General features: G+C 38.4%; 1 protein-coding gene and 1 long non-coding RNA gene across 2 annotated transcripts in view; both read left to right on the top strand.

Annotated features, from left to right (window-relative positions):
* Positions 1-20,944, top strand: part of LOC140235097 (E3 ubiquitin-protein ligase HECTD1-like) — a 94,728-nt gene that overhangs the window by 25,612 nt on the left and 48,172 nt on the right. The window lies entirely within an intron of this gene.
* Positions 8,404-12,886, top strand: LOC140228732 (uncharacterized). The gene is made up of 4 exons (XR_011901253.1): positions 8,404-8,701; positions 10,400-10,638; positions 10,930-11,109; positions 12,389-12,886. It is a non-coding gene; the product is annotated as an uncharacterized lncRNA (long non-coding RNA).

The raw sequence follows: 20,944 nt of genomic DNA on the forward strand, positions 1-20,944 counted from the left end.
GTGATCAAAGACGTGCCATTTTTCTTTTTGTCGTTAGTGCAGAGACTCCCACCCGAAGCACCTTCTGATCTGGAGATTCTCCCGCCCGAAACCCCTAGCAAACGGGAGACTCCAAGTTAATGTGTGCGAAGCGCGAAGTTCCTAGGGTTATAGATGCTCTCTGGTGCTATCTAAGGCTTATTTTTGCAACATACGATAGCAATAAGTAAGAAATCCTTTCCAACGGGAGACATTGAACCAGGGCGGGAGAAATTAAATCTCAAACGGGAGAACGGGAGATTTTGCAAAAATGGGTTTTCGGCGGGAGATCTCCCGTCGAAAACGGGAGAGTTGGAGTCTCTGTTAGTGTGCCTCTTTTTAATTCATTTGTTTTGGGGTTCTGTGGTGACAAAAACCAGGGCACACACACACACACACACACACACACACACACAAAATGACGGGAGTTTTATTGTACTTTTTGGAAATGAACAGCGTAAATGTCAGATATTTGATTTTGCGTTCGAAAATGAATAAGGATAACATTCGGCTCCGAAAGATGCTGAAATAAATGTCGAATGTTTGCTTTGACGTTTAGAAATAAATAATAATGATATTCAACTCCGTACAATGATGAAATAAATGCCGGATGTTTGTTTTTGCGTTTGAAAGTAAATAGCAATAACATTCGGCTCCGGAAGATGATGAAGTAAATATCAAATGATCCCTTTGACGTTCGGAAATGAATAACAATAGTATTCAACTCCATACGATGATTAAATAAATGTCGGATGTTTGCTTTTACTTTCGAAAGTAAATAGCAATAACATTCGGCTCCGGAAGATGCTAAAATAATGTCAGATGATTGCTTTTACGTTCGGAAGTGAATTGCAGTATTTATTCTGCTCCATACGGGCTATACGATACTAAAATGACTGTCAGATGTTTGCTTTTATATTTCGAAATGAATAACAGTAACATTCAGCTGCGTTCGATGGTGATATCAATGTATGATTTTGACTTAACATTTGGAAATGAAATAGCTAATATTCAACTCCGTGCGATGATAAAATAAATGCCGGATGTTTGCCTGTTTGTTCGAAAGTAAACAGCAATGACATTCGGCTCCGGAGGATGCCAAGATAAATGTCAGATGATTGTTTTATTCTTTTAGCGTTTGGAATTGAATGGGAGTAACATTCTGCTCCATGCGATGCTAAAATAAATGTCGGATATTTGCTATAAAATTTCAAAATGAATAACAGTAACATTTAGCTGCGTTTTATATGGTTAGCTAAGTGTCTGATCTCTGCCTTGACCTTCAAAAATGAAAAACAGTATACATTCGGTTAAGTACATTGCTAAAATAATTGTCAGATGATTCATTTCACTTTCGGAAGTGGACAGCAGTAATATTCGGCTCCGTATACGATAATAAAATAAATGTCGGATGTTTGCTTTTACATTTGGAAATGAATTACGGTAATATCATGCTCCATACGATGCTAAAAAATAACACATTGTTGCTGTTACATTTGGAAATGATTAACGGTATCAATCGGCTCAGTTAGATGCTAAGATAAATAGCGGATGTTTGCTTTCATGTCCGGAAATGAATAAAGATAACATTCAGCTCCGTAAGATGCTGAAACCAATGTCGGTTGTTTGCTTTTACATTCGAAAATGATAAACGGTAACATTTGGCTCCGTAAGTTGATTAAATACTAATAAACGTTGGATATATTTTTTTTTTCTACAATCAGAAATGGAAAATGGTTCTTCAGGGGTCGCGCTTAACTTTTTAACTAGCCAGGCAGATCAGTTAGATTCAATTTTGGATAGTCCGCAAAATTTTTGACTGGCCAACAGTCCGTCTTGTTTTTTAATCGCATGACTAATGTCACTTTGGGGAGGGCCCCAAGTAATACGACATTTCAATTACTGTATTATATATCATATTCATTATCATTACTTCATTATCATCATTCATCATTACTACGTTTTGTAACTGTTTTGTGACAGGTTGAATTGTCTTCCGGGTCAGGGGCAAGACATACAGCCTACAGGCCTCGGAAATGTTGATGTTTATTTATGAACGCACGCACACCGTAATCACACCAACACATTCACAAGAAGTGAAGAACAGGTCGATTATTCATTCTTTTTTTATTCTCCAAACAAACGTTTCAGTAGTGACCAATACACGCCTAAGTAATGGTCGATTCGTTCTAAGCGAAGCATTTTTGAGGCACCATCATAAACCAGGGTGCTACACAACTTTTTTTAATCACTTGCCCGATCGGGCAAGCAGATTTGCAAATTAGTGTAAAACACTTGCCCGAACAGAAAAAAAAAGTCAGAAAATATAAAAATAAAAAAAAATTACTTGCATGTCAAGGTTTTAATGGGAAAAAAAAAGAAAGAAAGTGAAGTTGATAAACAGCTGAGGTTGAGAAAAAGAGAGAAATCACAATTATCAGGGTTTCATTTTTCAGGACTATTACCACGCTCCTTACGCCTTGTCAGGAACACTAAAATAGGTGTAGCATTCTTTTTTTTTTTCTCACATAATGGTACTTCAAAATGCTTCTGGTAATTGGTTACTCCATCTCCCCTCTACCCGACTCCTTTCACTGTGTACTTGTACTCATTTCACTCTGATCTTTCCACGCCTTGGCCTCGATCCCATTGGAAAAAAAAAGGGGAAAAAAACGAAAGAAAACAAAAAAAAAAACACACACACACACACACGCACACACAACAAAAACCTCTTCTCTCTTCCACCTCCCTGCCTACACCTTTCTGATTTCCGTGTTTCTGTCAGGTGAAAGAATAAAACAACAGCAGATGTTGATTGAAACTTGACACCCATTCCTGCCAGCCAGGCCAGGCTGCCATGTAACTTCAAAGCACATTCCGACAGCTGGCTGGCAAAACCACATGGCAGAATTTGCGCGCGTTTGTAGATTGCTGGATTGGGTGGAGCTAGGGCCTGGGAACAGGCAAGGAGCTTCAAAGGGTGTTAGTCTGTGAGTTATCAAAAGCAGACCTTCTGAACAATTGAAACGTCATGATACTTTTGGACTGAAAGGGAAAAAAAAGACGAGTTTAGTATCATAAATTTTTACATAGTCATGCAAAAAGATTAATATACACTCATGTCATGACAAGAAATGAATCAATATTCCAAGACAAAAACAAAGCAGCCTCGGGTACCTAACGGTGACATCGAGACGCCATGTATTCACCATGCACGTTTGGGAGCAACATGTTGGAGTTGGTAGGGGAGGGGTGATCCTGGAGTTTGTGAAAATTTCCCGACACCTAGGGAGGTGATAGAATCTCTTCCCACTGTCTAACCGGATAGTGAATCCCATGTGAAAAAGTACTTCAAGTACTGCAGGAAATACTGCAGTATTATTGCAGTACTACTGCAGTACTCGTAGTACTTTTGAAGTACTTGCAGTAATCATAGTATATTTGCAGTACTTTTGAGGTAGTACTGCAGTACTTCTATGGTAGTACGGCAGAACTACTGCAGTACTCGTAGTACTTTTGAGGTACTTGCAGTAATCATAGTATATTTGCAGTACTTTTGAGGTAGTACTGCAGTACTTTTATGGTAGTACGGCAGTAATTGCAGTACCTTCGAGGTACTTGCAGTACTCACGCTATTCTCATTGTAATTTTGCAGTACTTTTGAGGTAGTACTGCAGTACTTCTATGGTAGTACGGCAGTAATTGCAGTACCTTCGAGGTACTTGCAGTACTCACGCTATTCTCATTGTAATTTTGCAGTACTTTTGAGGTAGTACTGCAGTACTTCTATGGTAGTACGGCAGTACTTCTATGGTAGTACGGCAGTAATCGCAGTACCTTCGAGGTACTTGCAGTACTCTCGCCATTCTCGTTATTTTGCAGTACTTTTGAGGTAGTACTGTAGTACAGTACTTCTATGGTAGTATATATACGGCAGTAAATCGCAGTACCTTACATCGAAATACTTGCAGTACTCATGCCATTCTCATTTAAATTTTGTAGTACTTTTTTGAGGCAGCACAGTACATTGTAGTAGTATTGCAGTACTTGAGAGGTAGTTTTATTGATGATTCTTCTGCAGTTTATAAGTTGGAGTACTGCAGTACTTTTGATTTTTTTTTTTAAGTGGCTTATTGTCGGTACTATAAATCTGCATTACTGTTTAAGTATAGCTATTGCAATAATAATTATGTAGAAGCTAACTTAGTGATTCTCATGCATGTATTTATTTCTGCTATAAAAAAAAAAAAATCATACAATGGACTAAAACTCAAACCTCTTGGTAGTACCTGTGGTTAACGCTATTTTAACCTCAGACTAGATCTTTACTGACGGGGGCAATTTAACTTTCATATTAGAAAAAAAAAATCGCTATCTATTTTTAAATATTCCAATTTATGCAAGAAATCATATTTTGACTGAAACAGAGCTGCCAACCTCTGGATGCATGATTTATTAATTTTTCCAGATTTAGTAATTTTTCAAGAAGTGCCCATTTCAATGTCTTAAACCTATAATCAATGACTTAATGCAGCACAAAATCACACCGTAAGGTAAATATTCTAGCTCAAATATTAGGTATTTACTGTTCTTACATTGTCACAAAATAAATCACACATTGACATAATTATACTAGTGTGAGGTTCCTGCCCTTAAGAGACTTTATTCTTGCCATTGTTTGACTTCATTAACATAGCAGCAGTGAAATACTCAACATTCTACAACAGCACTGTAATTTGTACATGACATTATTGGCCCCCACCCAAAGAAAAATAGAATTACACATGCTTATAAAACTATACTGTATAGCTCTTTGTATGAAAACAAACGTGCTCTGTTATGTTCTATTGTATTCTAACCTCGCTTTTGATTATAACATCGTCAATAAACTGACATCAGAAAATTACTTTCAGGGTTACTGTGTTTCCTTGTAAGACATCTTGCACCATCCACTTGATGGTAATTTACGTGATACATGACATTAACTTTTGGATCAAAATCTAACCTTTCACATGCATGACTCATACATGAGTTATTACACAAATACCATACCGTATAGGCATTTCAAATACTTAGAACAATTCATCAACATGCCAAACCTTATTATACCGCATAGGAAATTAACTTGTAATGTACAGTATTTTTAACCAAGCCCCATTCATATTTACCTAAATCTCAAATAGCAGAGTGGCTGTCTAAATAGTTCCATTATTCAGGGATGTAATGGATACCCTAAGTCTTAAGATCACAATTTGGACATCCTCAAACATTTGGACATCCTCAATTCATACATTGGTGTGTTCCTTGACTTAATACCATTATTTAATATCTAAATTCTCTTGTTCACCCTTAAAAAAATACTATGAATTAATCATGTCATGTTAAATAAAACAATGGATATAATACACTTGAAAATTCTATATAGGCGACTATAAAATCATGAGTTGTAAGTCAAGATACATAATGTTCATCTAAATACATTGCTATCATTGACTCCATACGGCCTTAAAGTCTTTGCTTCAAAAACAAAATCACCTTTCTATTCAATATACCATAATCATTGTATTGGTCTCAATCAAGGATTCACACCCTATGGGTGACACTGATAAGTCAACCCATTGCTGTTGTGAATGGCTGAAACAGCAAAGTACTATACAATGTATAGAAAAAAAAGACAGTATAAAACAACCCAATATTCACACACTATCAGAAATTTCTGTTGTAAATGGCAGAAACAGCACATTACCTAAACCAACATTCTTCATTGAAATATTGATACAATGAAACCCCGCTGTAACGAGGTCCGTGGGACCGGCGATATTACCTCGTTACAGCCGGTACCTCGTTATAACCGTACGCATCAAAAACAAAGAAAAACATAAGCACGACGTCATAATATACCCATCGATGAAAGTTTAGAACATCCTTTGCATTGTTATCACACAATATGGGTAATTATTATCGAGAGAATAAAGGTAAATTATTTGTGAATAAGGCGAAAAAAGTCGGGGTTGAAATGGATATTTTTCTTCCAAAATCTCTTCGAATATAATAGAGCACGTTACATTCTTGAGAAACATAGGCTTATATTATTATTATCAAAATCAGATTGCATAAAATGTGTTTAAGTTTTTCTAAACACCAGCGCAAATAAAGTAACATACATGCGTTGTTTACCGGACCTTTATGCGAGGCATTTTTACGCTGATTTCGAGCGGGAATGGGATAATTTCATGAATCACATCGGCTGTAAATCTTATACAATTTATGATTGTAGCGCCCGAAAGGATTAAAATGCGTTATTTTCTTTCGAAAATCTCTTCGCGTTTTGTACATCCGTTCCTGAAAAATAAGCGACAGGAATGAATCTAAGAAGGTTGTGATTCTTTTTACACATCAGATCTGTTCCTAATAGACCATTCTGAAAGAAAGAAAATGTTCATTGTGAAATGCGTTGTTAAAAATTGTGGTTATGAACAAACCCAGATCTATTCAAATTGTTAAATGCGTTAATTTCTTTTTCTGAACACCGACTAGGTAGCTTAACATGCGTTATTCAACTATTTTTACGCTACTGTCCACCGGCGAGATCGCGATGATTAGAGTAACATAACATTATGTGTCGTTTATCGTAACTTGTGGGATTTCTTCTTTTTTTTTACGCTGTTGGTGCCCAGCGGGAATGTGATAATTTCATAAATTATTTCGGCTGTCATCTCATACAATTATCGTTGCACCCGAAGGGATTGAAGATGCGTTGTTCATTTTCTTCTGAAAATCCATTCGCGTTTTCTACATCCCTTCTTGAAAAATATGCGACATGATTGAATTCAGAAAGTTGTGATCCATTTTACGCAAATCTGTTCTTCGTAGACCATTCTGAAGGAAAGAAATATCTGCATTGTAAACTGCGTTGTTAAAATTGTGATAATAAACAAACCCAGATCTATTCAAATAGTTAAATGCGTTTGTTTCTTCTTCTGAACACCGATTACGTAGCTTAACATGCGTTATTGTACTATTTTACGCTACTGTCATCCGGCGAGATCGCGATGATTTCAGAGTTATATATACGTGCGACGTTTATACCTTAACTTGCGAGATTAGGTTATACGTTACGTTGTTGGTGCCCATGCAGCGGGAATGCGATGAGTTCATGAATCATTTTGGCTGTATAATCTCACACATATCGTTGCGCCCAGGATCAAAGATGCTTCTTTATCTTTTCCCGAAAATCCCTTCGCGTTGTATACATCCATTAAATTAAATAGAAATGCGACAGGATTGCGTTATTTAAAATTTTTTACGCTATACTGTCAACCGGAGAGATCGCAGTTGTACAATGTATTAATTATTTCAGCTATATATATTCGTATATTTTTGCTAACCAGCAAAAGAACTGGAAGTCGGGACTACAAATGTTACCTCCATTTTCTTATTTGGCACCATGACATAGGCCTAATCTGGTCTTGACTTCTAGGATCCGTTCTCCGTTTCTTTTTCGCAAACACTGATTACTCGGGGCTTACAGCCAAACAAGATATAGGTCCCGTCATACTTCTCTTTAATCAACCCCATTTCGATTTCGATTTTGACCAGTTATCACTACATGTAATTATTGTGTTAACACCATGTATTTTGTGTTCCACACATTGTACAAAAAAAGTTAAAGAACTGGTTTGATTTCTGTTACAATGCTCATGAGAAGTATGGAAAATAAATGAATTTAATTGAATTGAAATGGAAAGGTTAATGTTGAGTTTTACACGCATTCCAATTTTCATATTAGCCACGAGTGTCGCCTGATAAAAAGTTGGAGTGCTGTTTTTGCTTGTTGCATTGTGGGCTGACCTAAAAAATTACGCACACGAAATGATTATGTTTGATAATTAATAGTAGGAAGATCTGATGGTATCTTATTGCATTTTTTTTTTCAAAGAAACATGGAAGGAACCGCGGTCTCTGCAAAATGGGAAAAACATGGGTGGTGTAAATTCGAAATTCCGTGTTGTAAAGCGGCAAGTCTACAAAATGGTACCTCGTTCACCTTGCCTACTATAATGCTCATCCTAACAGAATTTTGTAAGCATGACTACCTCCGTGTCTCAGAATAACGTGGCACACAGGGGATTTCCACCATGGCACATAAGGAGTTGAAATCCGATCAAATTTCTTATGTGTTATTCTATCATGATGCGCCGAAAATGTACTAACCGGATCTCCGATAGCCCCCCCCCCCCCCCCCATTCGTGTCTACTTAGTATTTTGTGGCGCCAATCGAGTGCACGTGTGATCGCCAGCCCGCGCGCACGCACATATCGCTTCTATGACCACTGAGTGGGGTTACTAGTATACATGTAGTAGCTACGCACGCGTGCGTGCGCGCACACTCGCGATGCGAGTACAGTGCATGTATTACGCAACGAGTCGAGTACCGCCGTTGAGTTGCATTTTCAAATTCTGTAAAACGTTAACGCGTACAAAGCAAAATGGCAGCGCAGAGAACGAAGAAATTTTATGCCCTGTGACTGTGATGACAGCGTTGGAAAAGGTCCTGCGGTGGACTGGATAAAGGACAATGCCCAATATTCACGTTGTTGTTCCCATGAGGAAGTGACTGTAGTGTAATGGGGCAGCGGAAAATCTGCATCAACACATCACGCAAAGCTGCTTGCAGCTAATGGTAAGTTACGTTCAACTGTATACCCTACATGTTGATTGTGTGTATGATTGAGGGTACCACCTATCGTCATCCTATTGGATTTGTAGCTTGTTTATTCCAAAAATATATTACAAATTCGCCTAAATCTTACCTCAAATATGCCATAAATACTACAGTTTCGAATGTCGTGACCGTCTTGTTGGTTTTAAATCTTCGTTTTAAAATAGCGCAATTTTAGTGCACGCAATCCGTTTTCTTCGCGCAACGTTAGTTCTAGCTGTTAGCGATCGGCAACCCTCCCTCCATAGGTAATACACGTCAATTTCACAGCCATGCGTCGTTACTGAGCGCATGTGTAATGTGTAATTGAAACATGTCTATAGGGCTACTACTAGTTTGGTTTGTTAGTTTGTTTGTGAGTTTGATTTGCGTTTCTTCGTTTTTATTGTTTTCAAAGCTAATGACACTTACTGTAATCCCGCGCATACTTTTTCGTTCGTACGCAAACAGCCATGATAAATACGCAGGGAGCCAGGGTGCCGATGTCAAGCAGGTACCCTGCCGATACTGGCGATAGGTGGTACCCTTACCATCATAAGATATAACGTTAGAATCTATTTACATGTATGTTAAGTTCAGCCGGGGGAGTTTTCAGCCGCCTCGAGACTCTACAATCAACTTTGCATCATACCTTTGCCCAGATATCCTGAATAGTAACCACCTAAAAACCTATGTCACATCCATAGCCACAACTACTGACTGGGAACCTGGCTGTACTATTAGATCGTTCAGACCTAAGTTGACCTTTTCCTCATTTTACTTTCAAAAATGAGAATTTGGACACAGAGGCTCAGAATTTGATTTTGTACTTACGCGTGCAGCTAACTGTAAGGAGACATACGTTTAGATTTAAGACATTCCTTGTCAAATTCCTTATGATTGTGACAAAAGTTCTTGTCAACTACAAAAGGCTAAAGCTAAGTCTAACCGTTAGGATACACCTCTTCACTCCATCACAAGCATTTTGCAAGTAACTTTCTGTGAGATTTTGGGTTTAACTACTTTGCTGCGGACCACGTAATATCCTTGGCAACATTCCATTGTGTGCTGAGCATGTAATATAATATTACGTCTTCATATAATGTGCAATTTGAAGCCTCAGCGCTGTGCTACCCCTACCCCTATGACATGATTGAATGTACGGGCAACAGGTGCCCCCCAAAATCAGTGATTTAGCTGTGATTTGTGAGGGTTTTGATTGGTCTCCAAGGTGAAAGTTTCTATAGAGTCTCAATTCAAAATGGCGACCTACAGTGGGAAGAAGGGTTTTGATGAATCTTTTGATGATAGTAAGTAAAGCTGCTCTTTGTGAAGGATTTGTGGAGGTATCGCAGATCAGGAGAGGATGATGCCTCACTATTTCATATTTCAAGCAATATAATTCTGGCGAATCTTTCGCCTTCTGGAAGGCATGTTTTGAGATACACATGCATTATTATGCATCAGCACCCAGGTGTTCAGTGTGCGTAAAAGCCTGCTGCAGTCCAGTGGTTAATTGTTTCATCCATTGTGAAGCATTATTATTATTATTATTATTACTTATAGTGCGCTTTTCCCACAAGGCCCAAAGCGCTTACAATCAATTCAAAATATGCACGACAGTATGCACGACAGTACGTCTTTAATCTTTTGAATGCTTTTCTTCATCTGCATTTTCAGATCAGAGGATGTTCACTCTCCATAGGCTTGAAGTATTGGAGAGGCTAGACCAACATGAGCAGGTGTACATTCAAATTGCAGAGCGCCACCACAGCAGGTTGCTTTACCAGTAAACATGGAGATTGGTGAGCTGAGGAGACTACGATGCCGCCATTACCCCCTCGAGAGTAAGGCAGCTTTCCAAGAGCTCGACAGCCTTCTAGCTTCTGGAGATTTCTTTTGCTGGTAGAAAGATATTGGTGAGCAAAATACTAGTATTCGAAAGTGTTGCCTATATGTGTCATTTTTCTTTCCCTTGACCTCTGTCCTCTGTAATCTGTTGTTAGTTTTTAACCAAATCAATTCAATGACAGTGAACATAGTGTTTATATGAAATTAAATGTCACATAAAATGAGAAATGAGATTTGAATGTTTTTTTTACATGTATAAAAAAGTAAGGAATTAATCATTTGTCTTGTCAGCTGCTTGTTTATGTTTAGTAAATTCTCTTATTTTATTTAAGGATTTGATCTTTTCAACTCTTTTTCAGACATACATCCTCAGAATCAGTGGATCCTAATGGCAGGCGGTGTGCGGCAACTCTCTGGAGAAGATTGTGGGTCATGAGATCAGAAAGACCTGCATGGCAACAACAGGTCGAGCATGAAGGGGACATCTTCGTTTGCAGATTTACAAGGTTGCCATGCTTTCGTCTCAAGTACTATTTTCAGTAAGTCAAGCCAAGCCCTCTTCAAAAACAGAATTACTTTCTTAGCCATTTTTTTTTTAATTTCCACATTCAAAGTCTTTTTTTTTTCCGTTCGTTTTTATATGATACAGAGCTCTATCATAAAGATTTGGTTGAGACTTGGCTTAAGGTTTTTGTCATGTTTTTGTTTTTTTGTGGGATAGTGAGAAACCTCTTGTAAAATACAACTGTATGAAAGACCATGTAGTTTCATGGGGATTTCTTTTTTTTTTTTTTTTTAATGAAAATCAATTTTGAAATGGCTGGGATGTCCAAAACAGAGCAATCCTATTAGAGCTTGGAATTCAAATTTTATTACAATCTTTTAGTTGTACTTTTTGGATTTTGTAGCTATTCCATATCCGATTTCCATCAAATAAACTTTGAATTCCTCTTACCCCTAACCAGGCCAGGCCCTTTTTAGTGTTCTGTGGCCTGGGAGGGGTTGATTCAATTACCCCCCCCCCCCCTCCCCCCCCCCCCTCCCCCCCCCTCCGAGATCTCAGCGTTTTATTGCACAATCGCTATGAAATTTGGCTTGTTCATTACCCGTGGTGTAATCTACCAAGCTATACAAAAAGAAATGGAAATTTTCGTCATACAGTATATGCATGAAATCATGCATTTTGCTCCCTATCAGATATTAAAGCTCCTAGAATCCTATTTTTTGGTGAAAACATTCTTTGTGGCATTTCTAACAATGAATTTGAAAAAAAAGATAGTATCAAAATCAATTTCTTCAGTATTTTATTGTATTAATTTCTTGGTAATCTTAGGTACATGTATTTTTTTGTTTTTTCGGCCTGTTGATTCATCATTTTTTTTCCCACAGAATTTATGTCAGAACCCATTTCAAGCATTATCATGATAAAATTAATTAGTTTCAGCCCATGAAAGTGAAAATGATTAGATCTTTATGAATAAGAAGAGAAAACTCAATTTGCATAGACTTTATACACAAAATCACGTTTTGAGCCATTTTCAGTCTGACAGGCATACATAAAACGTCATGCAGCGTCATGACAGTATCAAAAGATGTGCAAGACTTCAAAGTAAAAGTCAGGGAACGATGCAGTCAAAAAATTTCATGTGGCGGAGTAGTCGCCAAAATGTGGAGGGGGAGGGGGTTGATTCAATATCTGGATACTTGGAATAAAATTTCCATGATGTTTCACTTTTTCAATCTTGAAATACATGTATGTATACACAGGTATGTACTGACAATTTAGCATTTCTTTTTCTATCATCTTTTCTACTGCAGACATGATACATTCGTATGCACAAGCAAAGGGATGCAAGATACCAGCGAGAAAGAGACCACAAACTGGGCTTGCCACTGGATTTCCAACTCGCGTGATCATAAAGGAAACATGCAGACGAGGAGGAGGACAAAGAGTGTGCAAGAGGCTCCAGCTGGAAATTAAGAAAAAGATTGACTGTCGCCTTTGTGATTGTAGACTATGGTGGGACATTTATCACATTCAGTGACATTTCTTCTCTCTTTTTATTTATAAATGAGGAGAATGTTGATTGTGTTATCTTGAATGAAAAGGAAAAGTGTCAGGATCAAGTCAGCTATGTACTACTACTTGGACTGTAAAATCAAACCAAATATTGGAAATATTTTCATGCATCATTTTTATTTATATGATCATCATTGAAAATACATATAATTCCTTATACATGTACTGTATCATGATATTGACAGAACATTACAATTTTTTTTTTCTTGCATGCATTGTGAATATGTTCCTTCATTTGCTGGACTTTCCATAATAAATAGTTTAAATTTTATGCTACATCAAGTCTACTCAGATTTAAGTTCTTTGTGTTCTCTACTCCTCTCAACTTAACTTTACATCAGGATTGCATGTTTTCGTAATACATGTACATCATATTGATCATTATTCCTGTCAGCGCTTGAAGTGTCATCTCTTGTGCCAACAAACCGTTTCTGTAATGTATTACATAACAACTTACGGATATTTCTTTTCCAACAGCCTAGAAATGAAGCATATCATTCACCTGCCCCCTTCCACCGAGTTCCACAGACATGAATTCCCCTGGCTGTTGCTGGTTTGGGCAAGCCTTCAGTCAAGCTTTGTGGTTGTTAAGGTTCAATTTTGTGAAGAAAGCATGCATAAAATCTGACTAAATTGCAGAAGCGGTCTGTTGTAATTCATCTTCATACATTTACTGTATGTTTTTTGTTATTTCATTACTTTGCAAACATTCACATGAGAGAAATCTGTGTTTCCACCTTGGAAAACAAATTTCCCTTTCAACCTAGCTACACTTACACTGTAGAATATCTTCTAGATTACATGCCTGCCCTGACAAAACCAGTGTGGGCCCCATGTGGTGTATATGGGGAAAATATGGAACTAAATTGGCAAAGCCCATTTGGCCCATATGGGCCCCAGATGGGGTGTAGGCCTACAGGGAAAAACATACATGGGTTTCATGTATACTCAGTACTTGAATTCTAGAAAAAAACAAACATTGTATTATATTTTATTGATTGTTTATGTATGCTATGAAAGCGGATATAGATTGTCACTTGTTTATCGTTGTAATTGTACATGTATATTCATTTGCAGTAATGAAGTACAGGGTAACCCTTTTATAATGAGGTTGGTGGGACCACCATTTTGTCCTCGTTATAACCAGTACCTCATTGTAAACATAGGCATACTGTATGTTTACTATTTCAATATTTGCAAATTCAGATGAGACCAGTAAGATATCCTCTTTTCCCAGGTTTCCCTGTACTGGTATTACTGCAATACCATTGTAGTACTACTGCAGTACTGGTACTACAGTACTACAGCAGTACCGGTACTGCAGTACCACTATTGGTACTGTAGTACTACTGCAGTACTGGTACTGCAGTACTACAGCAGTGCCGGTACTGAGTACTGCAGTATCATTACTGGTACTGTAGTACTACTGCAGTACTGGTACTGCAGTGGTACTGCAGTACTACTGCAGTACTGGTACTGCAGTGGTACTGCAGTACTACTGTAGTACTGGTACTGCAGTGGTACTGCAGTGCTGGTACTGCAGTAGTACTGCAGTGCTGGTACTGCAGTACTACTGCAGTACTGGTACTGCAGTGGTACTGCAGTAGTACTGCAGTACCACTGAGGTACCACTGCAGTACCAGTACTGTAGTACTGCAGTACTGGTACTGCAATACTGGTACTGCAGTACTACTGGTACTGCAGTACTGGTACTGCAATACTGGTACTGCAGTACTGGTACTGCAGTACTACTGCTGTGTAGTACTGGTACTGCAGTAGGCCTACTGGTACTGCAGTACCAGTACTGCAGTACTACTGATGCAATGACTACTGCAGTACCAGTACTGCAGTACTACTAGTACTGCAAGGAAGAAGTGAGGTAGTACTGCAGTACTGGTACTGCAGTACTGCAGTACTAGTACTGCAGTAAAGTGTCCAATTTACTACAGTACTTCTGCAGTACTAGTACTGCAGTACTACTGCAGTACGTGTACTGCAGTAGTACTGCAATACTTGTACTGCAGTACTACTGCAGTACTTTTTCACAAGGGATTTGTCTCGGCATACGAGACCTTTCATATATTTCTGTGATTTAGTTTTTAATCGAGTGATTAATCAATCCCTTCCTACAGTTCAGTAAACATTTAAAATACTCGATCAAGCACACTATTATAATTTAAAGTGTAATCGACTGTTCGATATTTCTACTATGGGTCAAAAGAAAGGCCAGAGAACCATGTGTTGCTTATAGAATCATGATCTTTGCGATGATTCCTTGAACTCAACTCACGAGCTAGTTCTTCGATAGCCTTTTGTCAAGGCCCTCTCGCTGTATGGTGAAGAGAGCCCAGCTGAGTGGGGTTGCGCTGGCGCGCTCGGCTGGGCTCGCTTCGCTCGCCCATTACAGCGAGATGGCCTTGACAAAAGGCTAGTTCTTCGATCGATATTTCCAGGCTATATTTACACGCTGTTTATTCCAGTGCGCACATTCTTTCGTCTGGCACCTGGTTTTGTGGAAATTTCCACAAGTTTCTCGTAAGACCAGAGACTGCACACACAATCTCTTCGCTTGTTTTTACTGTCGGGTTTTCCCCCTTTGCTGGTAATGAGCATTTACACTACCAGCACTAACCGTGGTACTTACGTGTTGAAAAGGCACAGAGTTTTGCTGTAGATTGCTACTGAAAAAATAGTAAGAAAGTCGTAGTTTTGCCGTGGTTCTTTGTGTTCGTGCCTTAGTGTTGAATACGTTGTTGTTAAGAAGTGAAAGAGGCGTAGATAATGTAAAGTGGTTGTAGATCAGGGGTGGATTAGTGAGGTTTAAGTCGTAGGAAAGTCGTAGTTTTGCCACAGAACAAAAGACGACTTCCGCATCTCCGCTCTCGCGACCGAGAACGCCGTCTTTTGTAATATGCAGTGTGAAAATCGGACAATAGACCACTAGCTATTCACGGCGATAATCCGTCTTTTGATACCACTTCTATTTTCCTCCAGGGCAGTTCCCTCAAAACTATGACTTTTCTACGAACAGCCAACTACTATTTTATGACTTAATTATCGGCTTAAATCATTCTGGACCACTTAGTATTGTTCTAGGTAAAATCCATTCGCGCACACAATGTGGCTTCGTTATTGCGGCTAGCTAGTACTAGCTCTCAGCTTCTTACTAATCGTGGCCGCGCCTCAAACGAGTAAGAAATGGGGCCAAGTTCGAGCAAATCTGACGGAGAAGAATAGATTTCTTTTTGCGGTCGTATACCTACAGTTCGAGCTCATCTGGTCAGCTAAACGAGCTGGTACAACTGGTAATTGTATTAGTATACCGCTACCGTTTGCACAGTCGATCGAAGTACAGACTGCATGACAGCGCTGATGCACCTGATAAATTACTACTGTAGTACCGTAATCGATGGTCCGTCGTAAACACACGGTGCGCACGTGTGACATGACAGTCCATTTTTCCTCTTCATGTGGACGTGTCAAGGCAACAACGCACGTTGTGCATCCATAAACGGGGGTACAATACTGTACTAGTAGTCACGTGAGAATTCAGCGGTGGTCGAAGCTCACCCAGGGAAACATAAGGCACGTGAGAAGTCTGACTGGCAAAACTTCGAGATCTTATAAAGATCGCGATGTTAAACTTCTCGATCTTTTGCCAGTCTGTTCGTGCCTATTTTGTATACACTGCATTCCATTTATAAATAATCGAAGTCCTAGGGATTGGCAATTTCATACAAAGTATAACGACATTTCGTCTTATCGAACGAATACAGTTCTGAGTATGTAAAAAAAAAAAAGGCGGCAACGATACGCATGATGCGTAATTCAATGCTTAGTGCACAATGTAATATTTGGTCATATCAAATACGCTGCACTGGATGAAAAAGCAATTTGAAACCGATTTCAAACAGAGTATAGTTTGTACTTTCATGCTTAGTTTGGAAAAAAATATATAAAAAAGTGATGGTTAAGGAATGTGTTTAAAGGCCTGATTCGTTATTCCAAAGTTCGTCGATTACGAACGTTTACGAACGTTCATTATTCCCGACTTTATTTCGGAGGATCACTCCGAAGATTCGATATTCCCAGGATTCGTAATTCAAAAGGTTGCGTGGTTAATCCGAAAATGAAATAAGGTTCTGCAAGGCGTAACTTTGCTATAGAAACGGATACGATGATTTAGATTTGTAATTCCAAAATTGTGTCAGTGTACTCTTCTCTTTTTTCACTTTTGGATTCACGAATCTTAATTCATATTCCTATCGACGAATCTTTAATAATTTATATTCCTATCAGCGAATCTTCGGAATAACGAAGATTCTTATCATTTTCGGATTAAGAAATCTGATTTCATTTTCGCAGTGATGAACCGTATACGAATAACGAACCTTCGGACAAACGCCATAAAATAATGTTCGTGATAACGAGCCCTAATATTCACTTTCGATTAATGCAATGAAAGTTATCCACGGAGAAAAGTGAACGAATATAAATAACAAGCGTTCGCTCATGCAGTCTCTGTGACTTTCTTCTTGTACAATGTAGGAAAGCGAGGAGTGGCATCTCACTGGAACGGAGCATGTTTCTTTTGTTCTTTGCCAATGACGCTCGGAAATGACTATTTCAACAAGAATTTTGCTGTAACCGTGTACTTACAAAAGTGTTCCTAATAATTTTACACCATTGTTTTTAATGTCGACAAATTTGGCAACTTTAACTATGAATTACTTCGTTATCGCAAAATATCGTCATATTACCCTCTCCGTTGCAACAGGAGTGAATGCCACACGCTTAAACATGCACACTATAAAATTTTTACACACACTATACATTATTATAGATTCAATCGAAATGTAAAAGCAGCCACCGATTGTCCCGCGGTTATTTCCACGTTTTCTTATACAATCCAAGATTAGCAAAATGATTCCCCCCAGACATCTTTGACACTTACTTTCTCCTTTTTTTTTCTTTTTTTCTCTCTTTTTTTTTCTCTCGAGATCTTATATGCGACTTATATGATGCGGTTATCCCCTTATCAGTGACGAATGTCAACTACGCGAGTAAACCGTTTAATATACTTCATTTTTTTCTTCAAACGCACGGTTTTAACAGCTCCATAACTATAATAGACGAGTTTGGAATATGTCGACTATTATTTTTAAGAGACACGCGTGCGAGATATGATTTCTACCAGTCGTATAGCGTGAGGGGCAAACAGTCTATGATTTTAATCATTCGAAAATGTGTATCTTGTCGGGCACAATTATAATCTATAAGGGTCCAGTGGAAAATGAGAGAATGTGTTTTTAATTCATGTTTGCCTGTATACATTGTCATTTCATCTCTATATCCCCTTCAAGTTTAGTTCCAACTGGATTTCGAGAACATTTTGCTGTCTCCTGAGTCATGAAGTCAGTTTTCTGAATATTATTCATCAAAGTATAATATCAAATACTTTCATAAACAATTCATGTCGTCGATGAATAACATAGTCGGAAAAGCTTACTTATCATAAAGGAGGGATTCCTTATAATGGATTTTTTCCAATTTTATAGGAAAACACTATCATCTCTGTGAGAAAATTTTAGAGCTGTGTGTCCTCTTTGGTCTGTGCAGCTGGGGTGTTATAGACGGAGTGGCAACTCTTCGTAATTCGGACAAACACGATGCATATTCAATGCATTTTTATACAAACCTGTGTACCATATAAGATGTCCAACATTCATAGGCTACGCTTCAAATGAAGTCCTGCTCGACACCACTCTGTGAGACGAAAAACGCGCTTCGAATTTCATTGATTGCTACAAGCTATATTTTACCGGAAAATCTTTAAAAAATGCTCGATATTTGGAATTCATAAACATGTATTTCTAGATTCTTCGAAATGCCATTAAAACTAGATTTTTCTAGACATTTATATTTATCCATGATGCAAACTTTTTGCTTACATGTAATTTTTGATTGTTTGTTATATCTGTAAGGTGATTTTTGAAAGAAAGTGCTCCGCCGAATCAAGCATGTTCCATGCAGCGTGTTTTTTTTAACTCTTTGGCGTCAAAATCGACAGTTTTACACTGCATTTTGATTCTCTACTCCAATTATTCAAGACCTGCTTACCGCATGATGCACTCTCTCTTGTCAAAGCACATGGCTACACGAAGTGTTGAACGCGTAACGTTCTATGTACGGTGTCGAGCATGACTTCAAAGGAGAGTTGTTTCCTCTTCTCGGGCCACCTTCCCTGGTCGGTGTAAGCCCACACGTCTCTACCTTGAAAGGAAACTATTCTCCTTTTGTTCTCAGGGAAGATGAAGAGATGAACAATTACACCTGTCGGCATGTGCATCGAAGCGTATGCTCGGTGGTATACCTTCGTCGACATAACTATTCGGCTGCTGTGAACTCATTAAACAGAGAATTGGTTAATGAGTTTATACTCACCTCATGCACAGATGAGTGATAAAGCTCAGGGGCGGATCCAGGAATTCCGCAAAGAGGACGCCTTTACAAAATTACAATGTGTCTTGGGACGCACGCGCCCACTCCATTTTTCTTTATAACCATCATGAATATGGAGCAGAATGTTACTGCTAATTCACTTCCAAAGGTAAAATCAATCATCTGACGTTTATTTTGGCATCTTCCGGAGCCGAACATTATTGTTATTTACTTTCGAAAGGATATTAAAAGCAAATATCCGACATTTATTTTACCTAATCATCGTACGGAGTTGAATATTATGGTTATTCATTTCCGAACGTCAAAGGGTTAGTCGACATTCATTTTGCATCTTCCGAAGCTGAATGTTATTGCTGTCTACTTTCGAACGTAAAAACAAACATCTGGCATTTATTTTATTATCATACGGAGTTGAATACTATATTGTTATTCATTTCCGAACGTCAAAGCAAACATCAAACATTAATTGTTTATTTTACCATCGAACGCAACTAAATGTTACTGTTATTCATTTCAAAATGTAAAAGCAAACATCCGACAGTTATTTTAGCCTCGTATGGAGCAGAACATACTGCTATTCACTTCCGAACGTAAAAGCAATAATCATCTGACATTTATTTTAGCATCTTCCGGAGCCGAATGTTATTGCTATTTACTTTCGAAAGTAAAAGCGCATCCGACATTCGTACGGAGTTGAATATTATTTTATTCATTTCCGAACGTCAAAAGGATCATTCGACATTTTTTTAATCATCTTCCGGAGCTGTATGTTACTGCTATCTACTTTCCAACGTTAAAGCAAACATCCGGCATTTATTTTATCATCGTACGGAGTTGAATATTACTACTATTCTTTTACGAACGTCAAAGCAAACATTCAACGTTTATTTCAGCATCTTCTGGAACCGAATGTTATCCTTATTCATTTCCGAACGCGATATCAAGTCTGACATTGATTTTAGCACCGTACGGAGCTGCATGAATCTTAACCGTTATTCAATTCCAAAAGTAATCACGGCCTGTCATGCACGTTTGCATGAAGAAGAGGTGCTGGATGCTGTTAGAAATAAAAACACAACACACACACACACACACACACACACACCCCAAAAAAACAAAAAAACAAAAAACACACACACACACAAACAAGCATACATACTACAAGCAGCTCGCTAAAGGTAGTGATACTAGCCCGGTATATCCAGGGAGGTGAGAACCTCCCTGGTATATCCGGGTGGGCCTTCACCGTGCAGTGGTCCTCGTTAATAATGGGGAAAAAATACGAATGAAGAAGAAAAGAAACACACACACACAAACACAAAAGCCTAGACTTTGCGATTGTCTCACGCACTAACATCCAACATTTCAAGACTCTTGAAGCAAAACATTAACGGTAACAACAACCACAACGACAAGAAAAATAACGACAATAGGCGCAGTCACACTGGCAAAAGATCGAGAAGTGTAAGATCGCGATTACACTTCTCCAACTTTTGGAAGTCTGACCACGGCTATGACAGTGACAAACACTTGGACGCTTCTCAACGTCTCGAAGTATTTCCATCAGGAAAGATTAAGCAGGCGCAAGCGCACAGGTGTTCATTGTGGCCACAGCCTTGGAACACTGACGAAATTGTCGTTGCTGTTTTGAACATATGAATATTTTGCGCCTTCATTTTTGCAATATCACTGTTTCGATTATAATAAATTTCACGGAAAATAAACTAAATACTTCATAGTTATATTTATGCGCGGGGATCTGTCTGCTAGCTGTCATACGGACTACACGGCCTCAGTCAAAGAACATTTTGGAATCATTGCGGCGTCATGAT

The sequence above is a fragment of the Diadema setosum genome, chromosome 1, assembly GCF_964275005.1.
Source record: "Diadema setosum chromosome 1, eeDiaSeto1, whole genome shotgun sequence".
Taxonomy (NCBI): domain Eukaryota; kingdom Metazoa; phylum Echinodermata; class Echinoidea; order Diadematoida; family Diadematidae; genus Diadema; species Diadema setosum.